Source organism: Aulostomus chinensis, chromosome 13 (assembly GCF_037954235.1).
Source record: "Aulostomus chinensis isolate RoL2024-O1b breed Wild chromosome 13, RoL_Achi_v1.0, whole genome shotgun sequence".
Taxonomy (NCBI): Eukaryota; Metazoa; Chordata; class Actinopteri; order Syngnathiformes; family Aulostomidae; genus Aulostomus; species Aulostomus chinensis.
In genome coordinates this window covers 8,214,816-8,222,024 of record NC_141332.1, presented here as the reverse complement: position 1 = coordinate 8,222,024, position 7,209 = coordinate 8,214,816, and positions in this window count along the sequence as shown.

The window sequence follows — 7,209 nt, the reverse complement described above, 5'->3', positions numbered from 1 at the left end:
CACCTACAGTCAATTTAGAGTATCAATCAGCCTCGTCCACTCTTGATGTCTTTGGACTGTGGGAGGAAGCTGGAGTACCAGAGAGAACCCACACAGGAACAGGGAGAACATGGAGACTCCACACAGAAAGATCCTGAGTGCCTGAGCCGGGACACGAACCCAGAACCTTCTTGCTGTGAGGCCACAGTGCTGACCACTGCACCACCATGCAGCCGCTATTGTCTAAGATTTAAAAAAAAAATTAACATGTTGCAAATCTGAAAAGCTATTTAATAAACACATGTTTAAATGCATTTAAACTAAGTTAAGTTTTAGAGTTTGTATTATTCATAATTTTAACACCAATATTTTCACTTTTACTGCAGATGAATATCGGAATATCCAAATATTGGTTATCAGCCTCCTTGACTGCTACTAATTGGAATTGGTATCAGCCTTGAAAAAACATATTGCTCTATCTCTAGTGTGAATGTAGGTAGGCTGCAATAAAATAACATCAACATTTTGTGAAAATGTATTTCTGGACATTTCATTGATTTCTCTGGACATATTACACTGATGTGGTGGTTTTCCTATAAGATATGAGGCAAAGGCTGAGCCTATTGCTTGTGCTCGAAAGAGTTCTTTGAAAAAGGTTGCATACAAAAACAGCATTGTTCAATGATTCCACAGTCTGGGAAGTTAAACAATCGGGATGCATTACTAACCACAGCACTGAAACAGGCCTTTGATCAACAGTGTATCAAAAAATTGTAATGTTATTAGACCTGATTGCAACATTTGACACTGTTAATTAGACATTTTACACTGTAGATGAGGAGATTTATTCAGCCTATGTGCCCATGTTGAAAGAGGACCTTGTCTATCCCTTTAACTTGGATTTTCAATTTAGCACAAGTCATGTTTACTGTAGGCCAGCATTCTACCACCAGACACTGAGATACGGATTTATGCATTTATCTAATCTTAGTTTGAAAAATATTATGCCCCTTTTTTCTAAAATTGAAAAAAGGCTGCACGACGTAACAGTACTCACTGAAAACAGTGGCATAATGACAATCCGTCTCTTTTGCAGCAAGCAGCATTGTAAATACATCAAAAAGCTACACAGCAATTTCATTAATGTAGCCCTGCAAGTGTAATAACTGATTAAAGTAAAGTATTGTGCTTTTTCATTTTTTCAGACTTATAAATATGTTTAAAATGTTGGATACTTGTTCTAGAGGACGTGGAAGTGTCATGTCATGAGGTAGGCGTGTGTTAAAGTACCGTAATCCCCGGGGACAGTTTCAGGCATCTCTGAACTGCTTGGATTTGGAGAGGGGTTTTTTTTGTGTGCAAAACTCTCATTTGTTACATCACAACTTCAGGGGAAACTCCATATTTGGCAACTCACCTGGCTCTGGTCTCAGTGCCCAGTGGCGTTGCCGCCCATCCTGCTCTGCCACAGAAGTATACGGTGCAGACTACTGAGCTATGGTGTTGTCGTCAAAATGGCTACCAGAAAGTGTTTTTTGGGAAAACATTTCTTATCGATGCATGGACTTACCAAAGAAGATGAATTAAGGCAGCAAAAGGAAGATTTTTTTGTTTTCAGGGGAGCGAGTATCTCTTTCACCTTTGCCGCGCATGTGCTCTTGGCATTCTACGGACAGCAGTTTCCTAAACAAACCTCAGTTCAACGCTGGATTCCTAAAAAAGCTAATCCTGAAGGCAACTGCTGTCCTGTCTTTATATGGTCTTGAGGGGGACACTGAACCACAGGCTGTCAACCATGGTGACTAAAAAGAAGTAACAGAATAGCGTAGTTAGTAGTTAGTAGATAATATGAGATGTAGTGGAATTCAGTGTGTACCATTCAGCGACGTCTTGCAAAAATTGTTGCGGCAGTGGAGGTTCAGGCTGTGTATTGTTGTTGTCTGGGTCAGATTCCGGGTCCAAGACGTATGGTTGTATCGCTGAAGTCAACATTTTGAAAATGTTAAAACTGTAAACAAGCCGTTTACTGGGTGAGACAACTTCCTTGCATGTGAGAGGAGGTGTTACTATGCATCGGGGGGAGCGGGCCCCTCGATACGTTGACCAATATCAGCAGTGTGAGGGGTGGGGGGCAGAGAAGGTGTGTGTGTATGTGTGTGTGTGTGTGGGGGGGGGGGTGCTGAATCTGAGCGTTTCAAAGGGAAGCAGGGAAGAGGCAGAATAGAGGAGTACACAGACTGCGATATGTGATAATTATGGAGTTTTTTATTGGTCAGATCTTTTAATAGTGCCCCACTGGGGTCCTACACTGTATTAAAGCCTCTGAAATTAGCATAATAATGCCTTTTTAAAGTAACGTAATAATGTAGAAGTAATACCAACTGAATGTTGAGGGACTTACGTCAAGCAGGCCTGCACGTTTGGCAGCACCAAGCCATCAGCAGGGAACTCGGAGGCAGTGTTATAGCGTTTCTGAGAACTATAGAGGTGTAAAAGTGCTACATAAATGTAGTTATTTTCATTTAATAATAAATATTAATGAACAAAAGTAATCATCCCTTGGCATGTTGAAATGCAATATGTCTGACTACATTGAATGATTATTTAATTACCATACAGCCAGGCTGGTTGATTTGTTTTCAGTACAGCTCCTTGGTACAGGTTCCAACATTAAACATTAAGCATATAACGTAGATATACATACAGACAGACACATTTCACGCATAAGGGGCCATGCTTAATCCTCAGCATTCAGAGTTCAGAATGTTTATTGCAATGGGAATGAAACTGTATTTGCAGCGGGTTGTTTTGGTGGCAATTGTCCAGTAGCGCTTTCCAGAGGGCAGCAGCTGGAAGGCATAGTGTGCAGGGTGAGTGGGATCAGAGATGATCTTGCAGGCTCTGCGCAGTGTCCGTTTGCGGTGGAGTGATTCAGTGGATGGTAGGGTGAGCCTGTGATTTGGATGCTCTGTTGATGATGCACTGTAATTTCTTCCAGGAGAGTGTTTCGAGATTGCCGAACCAGACTGTAATAGATGACTTGAGGATGCTTTTGACGATGGCTGTGTCGAAGCGGAGCAGGAGATAAAACCTAACTCTGAACTTCTTGAGCTGTCAGAGATGGAAAAGTCTTTGCTGGGGTTTTTTTTTTAGATGTGGTCTGTGTTTATTTCCCATTTGAGGTTGCTGCTGATGTGGGTTCCAAGGAATTTGAAAGTGTCAGTGATGGAGATGGATTCACCTTTAATGAACACAGGAGTTTTGGGGGATGGCTGGTGTCTTAGGTCAACGATGAGTTCTTTTGTTTTTGATGTGTTGAGTAATAGGTCATGGTCTGTGCACCAACTTGGTTGATCTGTGCACAGTATTCAGTTTCTTGGTTGTTGGTAAGGGGTCCTATGATGGTTGAATCGTCGGTGTACTTGCACAGGTTGACAGAGCTGTGGTGGGATGTGAGCTGGTTTGTGTAAAGGGAGAATAGCCAGGGGGGAGAGAACACAGCTTTGGGGAGCGCCTGTACTGAGGAACAGAGGGGCGGATATGTTGTTGTTGATCTTCACCTTCTGCTGCCTGTTCCGGAGAAAGCTGTGAATCCAGTGACAGATGCATGGGTCAATGTTCATGTCCAGTAATGTATTGAACAGTTTGGCTGGGTTTATTGTGTTGAATGCAGAACTGAAAGCAATGAACAGGATGTGGGCGTATGTGTCTGTGGACTCCGGGTGGTTCAGTATGTGATGAATTGCTAAGTTGATGGTGACCTCAACTGACCTGTTGGCTCTGTATGCATCCAACCCCAGCCAGTTCTGCAGCTCAGTGGTGGAGAACGGAGGGGCTGATGTTATCACGGCCGGCGGCTTTATTCCTTTTAAGTGCTCCTCACCTCCTCCTCGTAGATGGTGAAGGGGTTGGGGAGAGATTGTGATGGGGCCAGTGCCTGCTCAAACCTCCCATAGAAAGTGTTGAGTGTGTCAGGAAGCTGATTGTCACTGTCAGGATTGGGGGGGGGGGGGGTGTTCTATTTGTAGTTTGTCATGTTTAGGAGTTTTTTCCAGATGAACCGTGTGTCATTAGTAGTGATTACAAGCATTTTTTTGGGGGGGGGGCATTTCAGCCAATGCTTGTATATTTGGGCCCTGATGTTTGTCCCCCTCACAGTGTAGATTTAAGAGTTCGATAGATCAGTTTCTCTGTTGTTGACTGTTCATTAATAACTTAATGGTGAAGCTCCAAAACACCTCTGACCTTCTCACTTGTGCAGAGACAACAGGACCCTCAGATCGTGTGTGTGTGTGTGTGTGTGTGTGTGTGTGTGTGTGTGTGTGTGTGTGTGTGTGTGGTGCTTGAATATGGTTACTCAACCCACATCAAAGACCCCATGCAGATTGGATTTACTGATAACCTGCTTCCAGTGTGTAAAGCTAAAGGCCATGCTCGGGGGGGCCTTCTTTCTTAGATTTTGCGTAAGGCAAAGTGAGGCACCCAAGCAGGTTAATAGCAGTCTGGAGCCTGGAGATCCACAGGAGACATACCATGTCAATCTGTAACTGAGAGGAATATCAGTCACTGGTCCATTACACATCGAAAACAGAGTGGGCAGTCCTAGACCTGCTTTTGTCTGTCACATCAAGTGCTACAAACTCGCAGTGGCTTAAGCCCTGCTTAATCACCTGACATGGGGTCACCTGCATAGTTTGTTGTTAGTCTGAGGGGAAGCTTGTCTGTGGAGCGGTAATGACAGCCTTGTGCGTGCTGCCAAATGTGAAGAGCTCATCTGCAAAAATAGGTGAAAGCCACTCTTTCAATGGACAAATGGTTGATTAAAGATTATAAATAAGCATAATTATACTTTTCAAAGTATTAATTCATTTTAATTTCTAATTGTGTTTGTATCTTCTAAACACATATCTTACATTCACTGTATATTTAATGGAGCCATTCAATTGCTTTTATCTGTTTTTGCAAATGAACTCAAGTACCATATATTTCTGTCCGCAATGTGACACACTAAAAAAGATAAGCCCTCAGCTCACGGTGTCATTCTTCCATATTTGACATCATCTTTAAAACTACTACTTTTTACACAAAACAAATGTGTTTCTTTTAGAACAGATGCAAAATTATCCTATTCTAAAATTTTAGAGAATCACTTTGTCAATAACTGTATTCATTTATAGCTCTATTTGCCTGGCGGCACAGTGGTACAGTGGTTAGCACTGTCACCTCACAGCAAGAAGTTTCCGGGTTCGGGCCCATGGCTTTTCTGTGTGAAGTTTGCATTTTTTTCCCTGTGCCTGCGTGGGTTCTCTCCGGGTACACTAGCTTCCTCCCACAGTCCAAAGATGTGCAAGTACGGTTAATCAACAACTCTAAATTTACAGTAGGTGCGGCTGTGAGTGTGAATGGTTTCTGTCTATACTGTATGTGTTGGCTCTGCAATGGACTGACCCGTCCAGGGTGTACCCCGCCTCTCACCCAAAGTCAGTTGGGATAGGCTCCAGCCCCCCACCCTCTCAACCCCTAACAGATAAGCAGTATAGATAAAGGAGGGATGAATGGATTTCTATTTAACATACTGAATTGACATGAATGCAGTCGCAATTAGAATGTTATGCTGGGACCCTGGGACCCTGCCCGCACCCCTGGGGAGTCTTGCCCACATATGGGAGGGGTGTGCTTACCTCGGTCCTGTCCTTGGATGGGCTGAGCCCTGGCACGGCGTCTTGGGCTGCCACGACTCCCGGACAATCGGAGGATGTGGGGGGACACAGGAGGGTTGGGGGCTAGCCTCCTTGGTTACTGGGTGCCCTGACCATGGGCTGCCGGCTGGGCTGCCCCTTGGCGCTCCGGTTTGGCCCCTGGACCAGGTAGGCTAGACTCCCAGTCGGCTGGTTGCAGCGGTGACGGGGGAAGCCAGCTGGGCCGGTCTGGAAGCTGGCCCCCTGTGGGTCCGGGATGTACTGGGAGACTCTGCCATCTGCAACCGGTGGGGCTCCCATGCCCTGGGTGCCTCCCCCAGTTTTAACTACATTCTAGTCATCCACATCATCACATCTACACTCCAACTCTTGCCCCCCCCCTATCCTGTCCCTGTTCTCTCTTCCTGTCCACTCCTGAGCCTCAGTACGGTAGCTTTATCAATGAACCAATACCATTCCTAATAAAATTAAACACAAATGGCGATAGGAGTTTATCAGAAGATTCCTCCTTTGCAGAGTAAAACTGCTTCAGTACAACAAGGCACCAGGAACATCTATACTGCTTGCCCCAGCTGCTGAACAGGACAGGTTAAAAAAAGAAAAAAAAAGAATGTTATGCTGTGAGACCCCCAAATATTAACATTTTGCAAGATGAATCTGAAAAACTGCTTTTGAACATGTGTGTATGAAGTGAAATCATAAATCACAGATTATCCAATCCTGTTTATGTACATTCCTCCCTGCATTGCTTTATAATGTTTTCATAACAAGACATGATAATCAGATTAAATACGATACACTTCTTCCTGTGGTCATTGAGTGGTTCTTTCCAACAGCAGCCACAAAGTTATGCTTTCTCTCCTGAGGGGGGGTTTATTGAAACGGGTTCACCTATGAAATTTAAATGCACAGTTATATTTGAAATCTGCGGTCTCTGGCCTGATGCAGAATGGGTCTTCTTTGCTCAAATGGAAGAAAAAATAAAAATACTACAGTACACTGGAAGGCAGTATACTGCCTTCCAAGGCCACAACCACTGCTTTTCAGCCATAACTATAACCAGAGTACACATTGTGAAAACAAATTAATTCCTGAAACCTGTATGACTAATTGAGACACGTCATGGAGAATTCAGCAATGTCACCGGTAATTTGACAAGGCACTGCAAATATTTTATTTCTTTTTTTTAGCTACCTTTTTATGTCTTTATCATGTTCATATATTGGAGAGTTTACTCTCAAGTAATGCCTCCCTGTACAGTATATCACCTCATTTCTTTAGTATTGAGCATGCTGACCCCATTTTTTGTAAATTGTGTTTCTTGTTTTTCCTCAGTGGGCATGTAATTTGTTTCCCCTTGCTTTAGTTTTCATGTGTCAGTTCTTGTTTTATTTTGAAGCATTTCCCTTCTGTGTCTTTGTTTGATTTACATTTCCTGTCTTTGTATGTTTCCTGCCTTTTTTGAGTCTCTCGCCTGTGTCTTGACAGTTTATCAGTCTTTGTCAGTCACAGCCTCTCTACCTACTAATTG